Here is a 16,888-nt window from a genome sequence, read left to right as displayed (position 1 = left end):
CAAAGCTGTTAATGAGGAAATAAAATATACTTAATTTGAAGTATCACCTGTCTTACTATATTTATTTTAGAACTTACCCTGATATGCTTAGTTAGAATAATAGGATTTATATTGCTAGTAATTTTTCATTTTTTGTTTTGGTTTGTCATAGTAAAACTAAACCTAAGAGCTTGAATTTGCATTTTTAATTAAAGATTGATCATGCTTGAATAAAGTTTTCCATTAACCTCTTCAAATAATACACTTCAATTTTAAGGATTTCAGTTTCCTCAGTATTCTTAACTTTGATTCTAAAACGTTGGTTGCTAATAGCTTTGTGACTGTGTTATTGCCATACTGTTAAGAGCTGGGTAAAGATGGATGCTTAAATTTTCTTTGGTCTATTAAGGACTTCATTGCTTTTCTAGATTTAGGAATCCAAATCCCCTTAGAGATTAATGCTCTCTGAGGAGCTCAGCACAACTCAAAATGAAGATTAAAACTGACAGAGAGTTCTTCTACATATAATAATGTGTAGAATACTGACCTTTATACCACAAAACTTTAAAACATGGACAGGGACGCTCAATTGTCTCTAGTTGTACTCTGAATGATTGTAGATGCTTGCATAGCTTACAGTGACATTGCTTATTGGAGTGTTTCTGTTCTAAAAAACAAAAATCCCTAAATTCTTTTTATTTTCTACTGTCAAAATGTCATTCAGCAAATTCTGAGTGACCATAATAGCAAGGCTAGTGCTCAGAATCACAGGTACAAGCTTGATGAGGCCTGGATCCTACCCCAAGGAAGTATGTGACCCGTATTAAAACTGCAATATTGGCTAGCAGAAAACAATTCCTGGCCATAAAAAGAGAAACAAATGATGTGTTTATGAGGGTTTTGTCTCTAAACTAAGCCTCAGAATTGGCTATGGATCCTTGCACAATTTATCATTGATTATATTAATCCTGTCTTCTGTGGTTTCTGATCGCAGAAAAAAAAAAAATTAGTACTGAAGTGGAAGTAATCCTCATCAGTCCATGATTTAGATCCTCTCCAAGAGTTTGATTTTAATTACTAATTAAACACCTTCTAGCTAATTTAGGAAAATATTAAATGTAATTTCAGAAAAGCAAACATGAAATTATCAAATAATCCATTTTCTGTATCAACAGATACAGATATTTCTGTATACTGCATAGAATTACCAATTCCACCTCTAGGTGGACTGTCCAAAAATCAAAAGTAGGGTCTCAGATATTTGTACATTGTTCAAAGTAGCATTATTCACAGTAGCCAAAAGGTTGGAAACAACTCAAAAATGCCTTTTGATGGATGATAGGATAAGCAAAATATGGCTTTGGGGCACCTGGCTGGCTCAGTCAGTGGAGCATACGACTCTTGATCTCAGGGCTATGAGTTTGAGCCCCATGTTGGGTGTAGAGATTACTTAAAAAAATTAAAATCTTTTTTAAAATGTGGTTTATATATACAGTAGAGTGTCATTCAGTCTTAGAAATGATGTTCTAACACATGCTACAGTGTGAATGAACCTTGAAGACATTATGCTCAGTGAAATAAGCCAGGCACAAAGGACAGATTCATAGCATTCCACTTTTGAGGTATCTAGAATAGTCAAATTCATTGACACAAAAAGTAGAATGATGGTTGTTGGGGAATGGAGAGTTTTTGTTTAATGAGTTCAGAGTTTTGGTTTGGGAAGATGGAAAGAGTTCTGGAGATAGTAGTAAAGGTTGCACAAACTGTGTCCTTTAAGGCCTTAATGGCCTTAAAAATGGTTAAAATGATAAATTTTGACTACATCCACAATAAAAAATTACATTCTAAATTCAATTTGCTAATATTTTATTTAAGATTTTTGCAAAAGACATATAGTGAGAGATAAAAGCAAAGTGAAGATCAGGCTATTTCTGAGGTATTAGAATGTCCCTTCCCCGTGCCTGGCTAGGTAGTAATGTATAGTTCAGAGGTTTGTTTTTATTAGGAGTTCCTCCTCTCTTCTTATGACAGACAGGTGGTAGGAGTGGAGGGGAATTGAAGGCGGGCCTCTGGTCTGCTGGATTGGGGGCTCCACGTGGGACTCTGTTGTATCTGTCTGCACGAGCCCCAGAGAGTCAGTGTGGCATGGAGACCTGGGACCAGGCTGACCTGATGCCACTGGACTGTAATTTTCCAAAGCATAAAATCCACAGGTGCCCACAGAGGCCGAACTGCTTCCCAGTCCCACAGGTGAGCCCTGTGAGCAGTCGACAGTCTTTCATGGCACTGCCGATGCCCCGACAGCTCTGACAGCTCCAGGTGGCACTCGGGGTGAAAGCAGGAGAAGTTAACGTGATCTTCACCAGATTCTAGGTCACTTCTTAGATCATGTACATTGTTGTTGTTTTTTTTTTTTTTCTTTCGATCATCGCACTAGCATGATACATCCATCCCAGAACCGTTCCTCTGAAAAGTGATGGCCTTCAGTCCTGCTTTAGGCAAAGTTAGTAGATAAGGGAAGTTCCAGCTTTGAGGTGGACAGAAGTATACGCTTCGAGATGGGTGTGTTGTAGACACAGTGAGGAAGCCGTGACCCACGCACGGGGTATCCTTCCTAAGGTTCTCTCTGTAGGACGAAGAATTTACTAGTGGTGACAGTACTGGCTCATCTCTCCGCCCACATAACCAGACTCACAGTGTGCTGACCCAGCAGCGATTTTCTCCCCGTTTGTGAGGAAGCAGTTCCTCCTGCCCTTCCTCAGGTGGGTGTCACAAGTAACCTGAGGACTCTAGTTCGGAGCCCTTACAGCTGAATAAGCAGTTGATTAGACGTTGGGAGTTGTAACAGCCCTTGATTTTTTTTTTTTTTTTTTAAATGGCTTAGAATACATTTTCTGGCCCCTAGAAGATCTTTTACATTCCTCTTTCCCTAGGCTGAATGTTTAAGTGTTCCAGCAGGTGGCTGAGCTGTTGACTCCCTGTAATCCTTCTCCATTGCCTCCAGCATTAAATCCATTTCCTCTTTAACTCTTTATTTTTAATTTGGTAAAACCCTTTAAAGGCTGATTTCAGCCTGTTCTTTTCCATCTTGGTTTAGACGGCAAACCTTCATCAGAGTCCTTTAAATTTATATCCGACCATCTCCATTTCTTTGCTGATGGCATGGTACCCTGATATGCCATATTCTTTTTTTCTTTTTTTTTTTTTTTTTTTTTTTTTTTTACCAGTTAGCTTCAACACCTATTTATTGAGCACTTAACTATATGCCAAAGTACTTGAGCCAGTTAAAATCTAACTCTGTAAAGTGTTAAACAACATTACTGGAAATGTTTCTCGTCTTCTTGAAGACATTAAGGCAGTCATTGTCACTAATCACTCATTTCCATCATTTACCTTTCGCCCTTTAGCTTTCCATGTGTATGTCTTTCTGCATGGTGCATGGAGCGGGCCTGAGCGTGAACTGAGCTTTGCACTTCCTCACCGCTCCGTGACCTCAGGCAAGACAGTTAAGCTCTCTGGATCTTGTGTTTTCGTCTAGTAAAGGGCGGATTTAGTGAGATGCCCCGTACTGCACTCCACAAGTATGGATGAGCCCGTGGGTGTTAGTTGTGGTCCCTCTGCCTCCATTTATTTCTCTGACCTCTGCTTACCTCCTCTGATAGACTAGTATGATTGATCACAGGGTTTCCCCCCTTGCTTTTGGTGAAGACAAAGAAGTTAAAGAGAAAACAGTTGTCAATGAATGGAAAATCCATTCTGAGGGAAAGTGATCAATCAGAATGTGGATGTGTTCACTTTTCCTAAATGATGTTAACTGAAAAATTATGAATACAAGTAATACAAGAACCATTAGACTGTTTGAGGCTCTTTAACAGTGAAACTGTGAACGTGTCTCCTAAAATGCAGTCTTTAAAGGGGAAAGTAGTGTGATCTTGTCAATACTGACCAGCACTGAAAACTCCCTGTTGGTTTCCAGATCTGAGTTTTTACTGTTTCCTTTGACTTGCTCACTGAATTCATTATTGGAGAAAAACCAGTCGTGCTGAATATTGTAGAATAGTTCAAGTGTCTCTACATTCCTAATGCCCTTCCTTACCTGTTTTAGCATCTCCCTATATTCCTTCCAGTGTGCTTTGCTTCTTCTAAGTATCATATTCTTTTCCTTTTTTTCCATTTCCTTATTTGTTTCTGTTGTTTGGACTTTAGTGACCCTTCCTCCAAGTTGGAGGAAATGTTACTGCTAATCTAGTCTCCATCTTCTGACTTAGGCTTTTCCCTTTAGGTTACCCTGAATATTCTGTTTCAGGCCACAAGAATGCTACATCAGTGGAGGACATCAAGCCCATTTACCCTACATCTATGGTTTTCCACCCTCAGCGTGCATCAGCATTTCATGGGAAAGGTGCCAGTGCTCCACTCCTGGATGCCCCCACCAGAAAGTTGGGAATGTGGGCCCAAGGAGCATTTTTAAAGACCTGCCCCATGATGCTCCTGCACAGATTGAGAACCCCTGCTACTGATGGCAAAATATAGTAATTCCCACATCTAATACTATATTGTCCTGTATCTCCTGGTTCATAATTCTTTGGTTTAATCAGGCTGATCTGACATAGGTTTTAGGAAATTATCATTGAGTGGAGTTTATTTAAAGTTACATAGTTTCATCAGTTGCTACTTTTTATCTCAAAATAGTATTTTTCTTTTTAAGTCTCCTCATTCCTTTTTTCATACCTAGTATTTTTAGGTTGGTTCTTTCTGAAAGTTAATTATTACACAGGGTGATTTTAATTGAAGAAACCACCACTTATGGTCCTTTTTCTGTTGACTTTCAAAATGCTTCCTAATTTTGTGTACTTTGTTTTTTAACTAGTTCATTTCACAGTTTTTCATTCATCTGCCTTGAGTACATTTCTAGCATTCATGAGTTATTTAGTGGTTTCAGGGAAATAATTTGAATGCTTCATGGACTAAAATGGCTTTTATACAGCCTCCATTCTTAAGTATACTTTTGCTCTTTGAAGAATGAGTAGTTTGGAGTATGGTTTTCTCAGTGCTAATACTGTGCCAGTAGCTATTCAGTACAAAGTTTTGGAGCCCGCTCAGCCAGTGAGCATGGCTCCAGCTCATATTAAATAGCTTGGATGCAACTGGTCATGCCTGGAATGGGAGGAGAGTGCCTGATTCATTCTTAGGAGAGAATGTCGGAGATGCAAAAGAAACCCAACTTATGGAAAACCTTAATTATTCACCTGATAAGTTTTTTATTTAAGTTGGGTTTTTGTTTTTTGGTTTTTTGGGGTTTTTTTGTTCTTGTTTTATCAGGAAAATAGTTGAATGAAGAGGGTTGAGGAAAGCTATCGTGACCATAGAGTTGGCCATGGCCAGTGTGCGGTAGCAAAACTAGGAGCCAGAGGGGGCAGTGAGGTGGATGAGTAGTCAAGATCTAGAATAATCATTGTGAAAATCAGGCGAATCGAGAGAACAATGCAGAGGCCAGGAGGAGGAGGCATTAATAAACTAGATGTGAGTGTGCAGGGTGGTGGTGCATCTGTCCCTTCCCATTGCCAAGTGATGGAAGACATGACCCCCAGAGGCCTGTGACCCTGTGGATCTCTAGCCGTAGTCGGTGTCCTGCCACACACAGTGGCAGCGGGCCAGGGAGGGGATGCCTTAATGACGCTGTTGAGAAAGCAGAAGACCTGCAGACCAGGTTTATTCATTTATCAATGCTACCCATGAGTCACATACCCAAGGACCAGCTGGGGCCTAGGGCACAGAGCATCCTCCTCCTCAGGGCAGTCAGCTCCTTACAGCCCCAACGTGACAAGTCCGGAGAGCTCCACAAGAGATACCACCTCCAGGTTGGGGTGATCAGGGAGACCCCATGTCAAGGCCAATGGCTGGAAGCACTGCTCAGGCCCTCTCACAGGATCTACATGTACATGCACAGGTGCTGGGTAATCTGAGCACGCTCTCAAACTCCGCCAGTGCAGCCCACAGTAAGAGACACGTTTTACCTGGCGGCCCAGGGTGCAGTGTGTCTCCAGTTTCCCTGTCTTGTCCTAATAAATGAATACTGATTGGTATCCACAAAATTGATTTGTATCCCAGAGCTTGAAAAGCACTGTTGTGTAGACGGGGAAGGGTAACACAGCACCCACCCAGTCTGCCACCCTCCAACAAAGAACCCCAGAGCTTATGAGGTGCAGGTAGCTGTAGTGAAATGGTTTAGAAGAAGGGCCTTCTAATCTAGACCCCACGTGGACAACTTTGCTGCAGCAGCTGGAATGGGAAAGAGCCTGCCTCAGGCTTTAGGATTTGGGAATAACTGGCAGGTTTGCCTGGCTCAGCAAGTGGCTAATCTTTGCAGCACATTGCTGTGGTTTCCAGCACATTATGGAAAGTGTGATGCTGGTCACCAGGGATAGTCTGGCCTCCCTCCCATTTGCTGTGCTACTTGTATCGCCCTTTGGGCTCCAAAGGCTGGGCCCGGCAGACCTAATGACTAGAATTTGTGGTCGGGCACTGGGGCAGGGGATATCCAATGTATCCACACGTAGCTGAGCACTGGGGATGGGCAGGACAGGTAAGATGTGCTTGTGCAAGCAGAAATTATTCTTAATGAAAGCAGTTCTAATATTTCAGGTTTGATTACATCAAATGTGCATGACGAAGAGGCTCAGTGTCTTAAGTGGCTATTTACTGGGTCTGTCCTAATACAGTGTACAAAAATAAAGCACCCCCCAAGCACAGCATTCAGGGGTCTCAGGGTGAGTAAAAATGATCTTGCACATGATCTCTGAATCCCAAAGCCGGAGCAGCAGGTGGTGCCTGGGCAGGCACATCTTACCAGCAGTGGGGGACCTGACCTATGTGCTGATCCTCAGGACCTGACTGGAAGAATCTAGGTGGGCTGGGAGTCACAGGGCAACAAGTGTTGACAGATTCTAGAGATCATTTGCACCCTCCTGCAGGGTGCCAGGCAGACAGATTCCCCCTGACTGATGTGGAGCAAGAAAGATGCGGCTCTGGTCCGCGGGGAGGGGAGGAGCTCTTTGGTACATGGAGGTTGGCTGGAATTGGGAGTTGAGGTACCATTGCCCTTAAACACGGGTCTCCTAAGGAGGATTTTGTGGTGGATTGCTCTTTGAAACAGTGGGGTGTAATTAGCTTGAAAGTGAGTATGAAGCTCTAAAGACAGATTTGTGGGTAGAGAGATTTGGGAGCAGCCTGCCATAGAAGACAAAGGAAGGAATCCGGCAGAGGAAAGCAGAGCCCACTTCAGCACTTCAGAACACAAACGTGCAACACCTGGCCCTCTCCAGTTGGAGAGTGTTCCTTCACCTTGAGAACCATGGGGGCTTTGCCATGGAAGCCCACTCTGTTGGGGGTGGGGATGGCAGTGTCCAGGCACTTTTCAGTGGCATTTGGGTGGAGCCCCTGCCTGGCAAGTTCCTCCTGGAGGGGTTGAGCTGATGAATACCAGAGCTCTGTCTGAATGTGGCGATTGATTATAAGCATTTTCATCCTAATTCCCCAGTGAGCAGTTGCTTGTTGGTTTATGTATGGCCTCTTGAAGCTAATCGTTAGTTAGGTGATTTTATTTTTAGGGCCAGGTCTAAAACGTGGCTGTGAATAAATTCTTTCTTGATCTCAGGCAAGAAGAATGATACTGAGCAATGGAAAGAAAACTTGCAGCCAGTTCTGCTAATGCAACATATGCATCCCTAAAAATTACCACACTATGCAAAATCATGCACTAAACAGCACCAGGCTTATGTGGGAAATGGAGAAGGAAACTTTGTCATTGGCATATTTAACAATAAGATAGGACCCTAATAAAAGTGGTACTACAATTTGACATATTAAATGGTTAAGAAAGCCATAAATACTGCAATAGATGTATCATGCACTGTATCATGAAAAAGGTGCATAGTTTTATGCTGGAAGTGGGTGTGGGAAGGGTCAGCGCATCAGTTACTGTAAAGCAGTGAAAGGGGGATCTGAAATCACACGGAAGGCAGCAGTGGCTATTGGAGGCACGGGTTTTGTGTATTCCTGCCCACCCAGAGTCCCCAGCGTGCGATTGTGCATGCACCAGCCTTCTCCAGAAAAAATCAGGCATGAACGTTACACAAAATCTGCAGTGTGCTCGAAACTGTTCCTAATCTACCCATCCTGTTGAAGCAAAACATTATAGCAGCACTGACCATATTTTACTGAAGCATACATAGCCTTAAATCCAGAGATCCCTACGGACAGGGACCTGTATTTGAAGGAGTTGGGGCAGACACTTTTATAATTATTTACAAAGAATTGATTCATTTAACATGTTATGGGAGGAAAAGGATATAATGTTTAAAGCCTCCCTTCCACATTCATTTGAAAAGTTTTCTGTTAATTCAGTTTGCAGATTATAGAATCTGAATGAAGTGGTAGGCTTCTGTGTGGTTAAATAGGATTAGGTTCAGTAGGTATGGGGGACAATGTTTTGAAATGTTAAACTCTGTAAAGGAGTGTTAATGATTCTATAGACACTGGGGCACCTAGGTGGCTCAGTCACTTGACCCTTTATTTCGGCTCAGGTCATGTTCTCATGGTCATGGATTGAGCCCCGAATCAGGCTCCGTGCTGAACAGCACAGAGTCTGTTTGGGATTCTCTCTCCCCCTCTCTCTCTGCCCTTGCCCCTTTCCCTCTCATTCTCCCTCCCTCCCTCTTTCTCCCTCTCCCTCTCTCTCTGTCTCCCTCCCTCCCTCACCCCCCAAAATAAATAAACTTTAAAAAGTAATAATTCTGAGGTACCTGGGTGACTCAGTGGTTAAGCATCTGCTTCAGCTCAGGTCATGATCTCGTGGTTCGTGAGTTCAAGCCCCACATCAGGCTCTGTGCTGACAGCTCAGAGCCTGGAGCCTGCTTTGGATTTTGTGTCTCCCTTTTTCTCTGCCTCTCCCCCGCACACACTCTCTTTCTCAAAAATAAAAAAAATTCCAAAAACATTTTTTAAAAAGTAATAATTCTGTAGATACTGTAGTATTTGTTCTCTAACTTTAAAGTAACAGTCAGCAGGTTTTGAACTTTTCTTGCACCTGAGACCCATACTTCCTTGAATTTGCCAACTTTTGATTAAACAACCATAAGCTAAAATACACTTAGGGGAAATACCAATAAATCTTTACCTATTTAAAAATAATATCCCAGAAGTTTTTGTCTGGATTTTGGTTGCTGTAGTCTGTTTTCAAGTGGTTTTTACCCTGATATCAGTAAATTGTAAAAATTTACAAAATACCAAGAATATAAAAATTACCCATATCTCTATCACTAAGAAAGAGCCATTACTGACTTTTTTATGTATTTACATTTTTAGTAAACTCACATGTAAGCATTGTTGATTACACTATGATACCTTTTGATACGTTTAATTTTCATTTCTGTGCTGTGTAATTTTGGTTGTAACAAAGTAATAGAACACAAGCTTGAGAACAGATCTGCAGATACAACCCAACTTTCATATGTCCGTGTGGTTTTAATTAGAGTTAGGTTAAAAGCTTGGCATATGTAACATATAATGTAAACAGTAGCTGCTGTGAAACACTTACTGACCTGTATGTTAACAGTCTTCATAAACATCCTGATAGTGGCTGCTTTCTATGTGTCAGGTGCATGTGTCCCATTGGTCATTTAACCATTTCCTTACTCTTACAATTATGGCTCTTTCCAGTTTCTCCATTTTAAAAATAAAATTATTTGAATACCTTTTATATGTGAAAATATGCCATATAATTTCTTTTCTGTTAGAGTGTAATTCTAAAAATTGAATTACAAGGACAAAGGTTGATGGACACATCTTACAGAATTGCTCTCTAGAAAGGTATCCGTATATGTATGCGTGCTCTTCATCAGCCCTGATTTAATTGCCATATTTTAAAAGATTCCTAATTTATAGGTAGAAAGATTATTTCATTTTTATTTGGGAGATCAGTTTTTCATGTTTTGGTGTTTTCATTCCATTGAAAGCATTTTTCTGTGCTCATCTTGTGTGTGTGTATGTATCTGTGTTTCATTTTGAGTAAAGACATAAAATGACTGTTCCAAGAAAATTAACTACTCGGTTTTTGATTACCACTTATTGAATGATCTTTACCAACTTCTGTTTATTTGTAATACACAGATTGTCATCCTAGGAGCTAGTCCTTGGTCAATTCTAGTTGGTCATTTTCCCCTAGAGTAGAACCATGCCCTTAATAGTTATGAATATACAACTAGCAAGGTATGTATCACTCATTATTCTCTTCCAAAGTTTCTTAGCTTGTCTTCCAGCCAAATCTTAGTCACCGGGGTTGCAATTGGAAGTCTATTAGAATTGAAATTGAGAAAGATAGCTTTGCAGTATTTAATGTTAATAAAATGGGACCGTGGTGTCACAAGAAATAAGTAAAATTGGTGTGTGGTTTTGTGTCATCATGTCAAGTTCTGACATCAGAGTTAAATTATCCTCTTTGCAAAATGAACTTGGTAGATTTCCTTCTTTCCTCAGAACTTTGAAACTGTTTTCTTTTGTACTCAGCTGCTCCTACCTTGCCTAGCCCCATATAACTTTACTTGTATCTTTCCTTGGTTATTTTTTCTCTTTGTTTCTGTTGTATCTGAGCTCAGTCTTGAGAATTCATATTTTTCCAGAAAGATGTCAATTTCTTGAAGATACTCTAATGTATTTATGTAGTGTATACAAAGTGGTTTTTATTCATTCTGGTTAGGTTGATATGAACTCAGGGGAGAGTTGGGGGGGTGGGATTAGCCAATTACTACCTCCTTTTAGTTAATTAAACTTGATATATAGTCTGTGTAGGTTCACTTTTACCCACATGTTTATCAGTTCTTTTGCATATATATCCAAGCTTCTTTCTGCTAGCATTTTCCCTGAAGAACTTCCTTTAGCATTTCTTATAGTGTGGGTCGGCTGGCTACAGATTTTCTCAGCTTTTGTCTAGAAAAGTTTTTATTTCTCCTGTTTCTGAAAGACAGATATGGTGTATGTGTGCTGTAAGCTTTTTATTTCTTACTTCATGCACTTTAAAGATGCCATCCCTTTCCTGCTTTTTTCTTTCTGTCTGCTTTGAAGATTTTCTTTTATCACTAGCATTTTCAGGTTGATTATTATGTGCCTAACTGTGGTTTTCTGTTTATCTTGATTGGTATTTGTTAAGCTTCTTGGGTCTGTAAGCTCCTGGTTTTCATCAAATATGGAAAACTTTGAGCCATTATTTCTGCAAATGTTTTTACACACATGCACACACCCTTTCTTGGACTCAAAGTATGCATATGCTAGATGGTCTGATAGCCCACACCCAGGCTCTACTCTGTTTTTTCTTTTCTCTCTGTTTCATTTTGGATAGAATCTGTTGGTCTTCAAGTTCTCTGATGTTTCTTTTTTTTCCCCTCTGATCTTATCTTGCGCAGCATCTAATCTGTTAAACATACCTAATGAAATTCATATGTTTGTGTTATCTTTTAAATTTTTTAAAAAAAGTTTTTAATGTTTATTTTTGAGAGAGAGAGTGTGTGAGTGGGGGGAGGGGTAGAGAGAGGGGTGACACAGAATCCGAAGCAGGCTCCAGGCTCCAAGCTGTTGTCAGCACAGAGCCCGATGCAGGACTTGAACTCATAACTGTGAGATCATGACCTGAGCTGAAGTTGGATGCTTAACCGAGTGAACCACCCAGGCACTCCTGTCTTTTAAATTCTTGAGCACACTGAGGTTGTTTATAAGTTTTGGAAATGTCCTTTTCTCTTATTTTATCATCTTTTATTTTTAGATCTCTTTCTATTAACTGATTTAGTCTTGGTCATAGGTCCGATTTTTCTATTTCTTAGCATATCTAGTAATTTTTTTAGCTGTTACACACTGGGACTTCTACATTTTGGGGCGCTGGATTTTCTTGTCCACTTTTTTAAGTGTTAGGTTTGTTCTGACAGCCAATTTTTACTTGCAAATCTGATCCTTTGAAGGCTTATTTTTAAGTGTTGTTAGTGCAGTTCTAGAGCTAGAGTACTTCCACTACTAATATGTGCCTGTTCCAGGGTCTCGACCCAGTGTCCCTCTCCACTCTGGCTGGGGATTACACCAGCCCTGTGTGTGCTCTGGCAGTTACATGTTCATAGGTAATTTTTTCCTCAAAAGTTGTTGGTCTGCCAACCTTGTGGAGTTTCACCTCATGCATACTGAGATTGGTGGTTCAGCAAGGACTCAAGAGGATCCATAAGCAGTTCTGGAACTTTCTGTGTAGCTTCCTCCTTTAAAGTACCCTGCCCCACAAATTAAAGCCTTCTGGGCTCCTCCTGATTTTAGCACTTTTGCTGAGCTGCATGCAGTGTCCCTGTACCTACCGTGTGGAAATAGCCTCCAGGCAGAAAGCCTGGTTCCCAGCTTTCACACTGGGAACGTGGTCCTGCACTGTCTGTTGTCCAGCTTCTGAAATAGTTGTTTGGTAGATTTTGTTCAGTTTTCTACTCCTCACTGGCAAGTAACGAAATGCAGCTACTGTTTCTCCCTTAAGTTTAGAAGCAGAAGGCACATTTCGTTTTTAGAGAGATATGCTTTTTGAAGCAGTGAATTCTAACAGGTTAAGAAATACATGTTTGAGGGGCGCCTGGGTGGCGCAGTCGGTTAAGCGTCCGACTTCAGCCAGGTCACGATCTCGCGGTCCGTGAGTTCGAGCCCTGCGTCAGGCTCTGGGCTGATGGCTCAGAGCCTGGAGCCTGTTTCCGATTCTGTGTCTCCCTCTCTCTCTGCCCCTCCCCCATTCATGCTCTGTCTCTCTCTGTCCCAAAAATAAATAAAAACGTTGAAAAAAAAATTAAAAAAAAAAAAAAAAGAAATACATGTTTGAGGGTATCCTTTTTACTCTCGAGCATGTTAAAAGAAAACCATTTATTAGGAGAGGCACTAAAGTGGGTTTTTTCCTGGCTGACTTTTATGCCAATAAATCCTAGGAAGGCGTTTAGTAGTCTCTGAATCCAAATCCTTAAGGAACTGTCCACTCAGAATGTTTGCTCTACTTTTTCGTCAGAGCTGTGGGTCCAGGGAGTCACAGAGAATTTTCACACAGTTTATGTGTGGAGGATATTTTTTCCTGAATCTCGGTGTTTACCTTTTTTAGATTGGTCATTAGCAGTTGATTTTGCTCTAAAGGATAGCACCTGCTGTCCCGAGATTGGCGCCAGGTGATCAGCTAACTGTGTGACGCTGGACAGGCCACTTACTTTCTCGTCCCTGAGTGAAGGGCACTGGACTGGTGGGACTTGAAGGTCCCTTACCTTCATTTATTCAGTAAATATGAAGTGTTCCAAGCCCTGGGATTACATTAGTGAATGAGACATATAGGGACCCTGCTCTCACAGAGCTTAGTGGAGTACAGTGGCAATATATACAATAAAGAAAAAATCAAATGAGGAAGAAATACCTTTGGTGAGGAGGGCTATGGGAAAAACAAGCCGGGGCGAAGTGAATTGCTATGGGAGGGCCCCCATTAGGGGGAGGGGCTTCTCCACAAAGGCTTGTCTGCAGAGATGACATTTTGAGCTGCCGTTCAGATGAGCAGAAGGAACTAGCCATTTGAAGCTCTAGGGCAAGAACATTCTAGGCAGAGGGAAGAGCAAGTACAAAGGCCCTGGCCAGTGAAAGAATGCCATGGCTAGCTTGTCATGAGTGAGGGGCTAAGGGTTATAAATGACAGATGGGGGTGAGGTAGGGGTGAGGTAGCGGTCAGGACCTAGCTCAGTGCTGGCAGCCTGTGATTCTGAGATGCAGTCCCACTGTGAACACTTCTCTACCCAAATACAGCACTGTTAGATGTCACATGGCCCTGTAGGTAGATAAGAAGGGGTCCCAGGAGTCTTACTGGGGTGGGCGTGGTACTTGAGGCCCTAGCAGGATCACAGAGTCTGAAATCAGCATGGACTGTAATGGCACGAGTGAGCCAATGCAGTTTTAACAGGGAGATAAAGGCCAAGTTCAACAATCCTGGTCAGCATGAGCCAACATGAATCCATTTCCACATTTGCAGAACCACGGATAGCTCCATAAGACCTATTGCTTCAAAGAAAGGAAAATGGGCTTTTGTGAAGCTCACATATAAAGGCTACATAGACCCCATAGCCTAGAAATCCTGCTTCTGTGGAAAGAAGCCACCAGGAAATCTGCCTATAGAGGTAAGGAATGCGTGTCTTTTAAATAGGGAAAGAAAAGAGACTGACAGAGCAGTTCAGGGGTGGAGGGGCTGATCCAAAGTCAGCAGGCTTTGTCCTGGCAGAAGGCAGCTAGCCAGCCTTCAACAGGCCTTCCCCTGTGTTGCTGGGTCTTTCTTGTTGTGTTCTGATACAGCACCAATTAATTCAGCTCAGGTTAGTAATTCTCAAAGATCCAGACAGCTCTCACCTGTTGTTACTAGCACACTGGCATGTGTATTCTGCAAGAACGCTGTCCTCCTGGGCAGGCTGGAGCCTCCACTCATTTCGATTTTGTCAGATCACCCTTCACCCTGAGTCAGGTGGCCTCCAGCTTGCCTCTGTGCAAAGTATTGCTTCTCATGTGCTCTCTGTTTAGGCAGGGAGAGCATTGTCAGCCATCACATCCACATCAGGGCCCTTTCACCTGCAGCTGTATCTCTGTTTTCCTGAAAACAGCGTTTTAACAAATGCATGTTTTCTATTTAACAACTTTGATCTGTCTCTCATTGTATCCTACAGTCTTTTTTTTTTTTTACCTTCATGCTCTAGTGACACAACTTGCCTGAGTTTATTAATGGCTTCTTATCTCCCCTCCATTGCCTCTTCTCTGTTCTCCTCCACCTCTGTGAGGCACATGCCACTGTTGACATGTCCTCATGGCCACGGCAGCCTCTCCTTCCTTTGAAGGAAGCCTCTTACAACCTCCCTGCTTCCCTGCTGCCTCTTGGCCCTACATGTGTCTCCCCAGCAAGTTCGCTCCTCACTCCTCCCTTTGGAGCTCCTACTTCTAGATCCAACCATCCTCTCTGGGCACCAGTTCCCAAGTACTCATCTCCACCCCGACTTTTCCTGCCCCCATTCCTGGACTCTGGAGCATCTGTACCCTAATAGTAACCATGGATAAAGCCAAGTTTCTCCCCTGTCCTCATCCCCCAGCTATGTCAGACTACCCTGTGGGTGCCCCATCTCCTACACACCCAGGCTTAATGGTTCGGAGTCATCTGTGATCCAGTTCCCTGTTACTCAGAAGTTATCTGGTCATGTGGCCTCTAGCTGCAGTGGAGTGTAGAGAGGATGGAGGGGACAAGGAGGCAGCAAGTGTAGACCTGGTGAGACCATGATGGGCGTGAGGAGAGAGGGCAGTGCTGAGAAGAGCAGATTAGAGGGGTATCTGAGAGCACAAGAGATTGAAGAAGGTGTTTAAACACAGATGGGGAGGGCTCTGATAGAAGAGAGATTGAAAATTAAAACAAAGAGAAAGGATCCTTGCTAGCTTCCTCAGAAGGATTCAGCAACACCCAGTGCTGCTGGTAACAACAGCTAATCCAGTGATCTTTCAGTTGGAGATACTGGCCAGCATTGGAATGAGAGAGGCCAAGGTTTGCATTGCAGCATTGTTTGTAATACCAAACAACCATTAAATATTTGTGTTTATTGCAGTGTGGATTGGTAAAAGTAGATTATAGAACATCCATTCAGTAGACTGTTGTGCAGCCTTAGAAAAGAACAAAACATGACCTGATCTGTCATGATCTTAGACAAGTTCTAAGATACTGTCGAATGAATAAACAAGATGTGACAAAATACTGTGTCTACTAAACTGTCATTTGTGTCTTTTAATGGAGGGGTAGAAATATTTATATTCTTATTTGCCTGGAGACTGGGAAACCAAACATGGTAGCTAACCGGGGGGGAGGGGGGGGGGAGGTGGTCCTGGGCAAATGGAGAGCATGAGTGGTGGGAGACCGTTTATGGTATATCTTTTTACAGTTGTAGATTCTTGAACCATGTGCATGTATTATAACCTCTTCCAAAATTTCAAAAAATTGAATTTTTTTTAAACACCTCAAAAGCATTTCAACCAATGAAAGTCCTGTTGTTTTACCAAGGGAGATTATTTGATTTCTCCAAATGTCCATTCCCGAGTCTTTTCTGGTAGTCCTGGCTTATTTTCTTTCATTGTGGAAGAAGTATTTCTGATCTATAATTCATGTTCTTCTCCTCAGAGAACTTCTGCCAGTGCTAATTTTATTAGTAAAGCTTGATACAGTTTTCCTACATTTCTTTCCCTTTCTCCACACCGTCCCCAAAGGCTCTATATATTCCTTACCAGGTGAGATAATATTCAGAAAATTCATATGAATAATTATTTACCTTTAATACTTGAATTCTTACCCTGACATAACTTCATAATTGTAGGAAAGCATTAAATGGAACTCTTGCCTTTGTTATAAGAAATATTAGGTTCAGGAGACCATATCTTTAAGACAGCAACCAAGTTGACGCTGAGAAGCTGACACAGGAGGAAAAATTAGCAGAACATTTTATGTGGCAGGAAAGAGAACTGTCTTGAAGTTCTATTTGGAAGGCTGTTTGAAAATGTAGAACTGGGGCCAGTGGGCAGATACTCACCGCCCAGGGCATCAGAAGAAAGACCTGAGAGTCTCAAGTGCCCCACAAGGGGGCGCCGGTCTGCAGTGGTGGCCACTGCAGCAGCGCTTGGTAGACCAGCTGAAACAGGTGGTCGCCTCGCGTTTCCTTTCAGTACAAGTCATCTTGCATTCAGAAAAAAAGAAACTTCAACGGAATGGCAGGTAGCTTTGGCTGGAATAGTAAGATATTTTCTTTTTTCATCCCAACTTCTCAAGCCTGGAATAGGTACTCTTCATGAGACCCCCTTC

The 16,888-nt window shown here is 42.0% G+C and overlaps 1 protein-coding gene across 2 annotated transcripts in view; it reads left to right on the top strand.

Moving 5' to 3' along the window:
- CDYL (chromodomain Y like) overlaps positions 1-16,888 on the top strand; it is a 182,761-nt gene that overhangs the window by 146,426 nt on the left and 19,447 nt on the right. The gene's annotated exons all lie outside the window — the stretch shown is intronic.

This window comes from Lynx canadensis, chromosome B2 (genome assembly GCF_007474595.2).
Source record: "Lynx canadensis isolate LIC74 chromosome B2, mLynCan4.pri.v2, whole genome shotgun sequence".
NCBI lineage: Eukaryota > Metazoa > Chordata > Mammalia > Carnivora > Felidae > Lynx > Lynx canadensis.
Note: the sequence above shows the minus strand (reverse complement) of the source record. Positions and strands in the feature narration are given on the sequence as shown.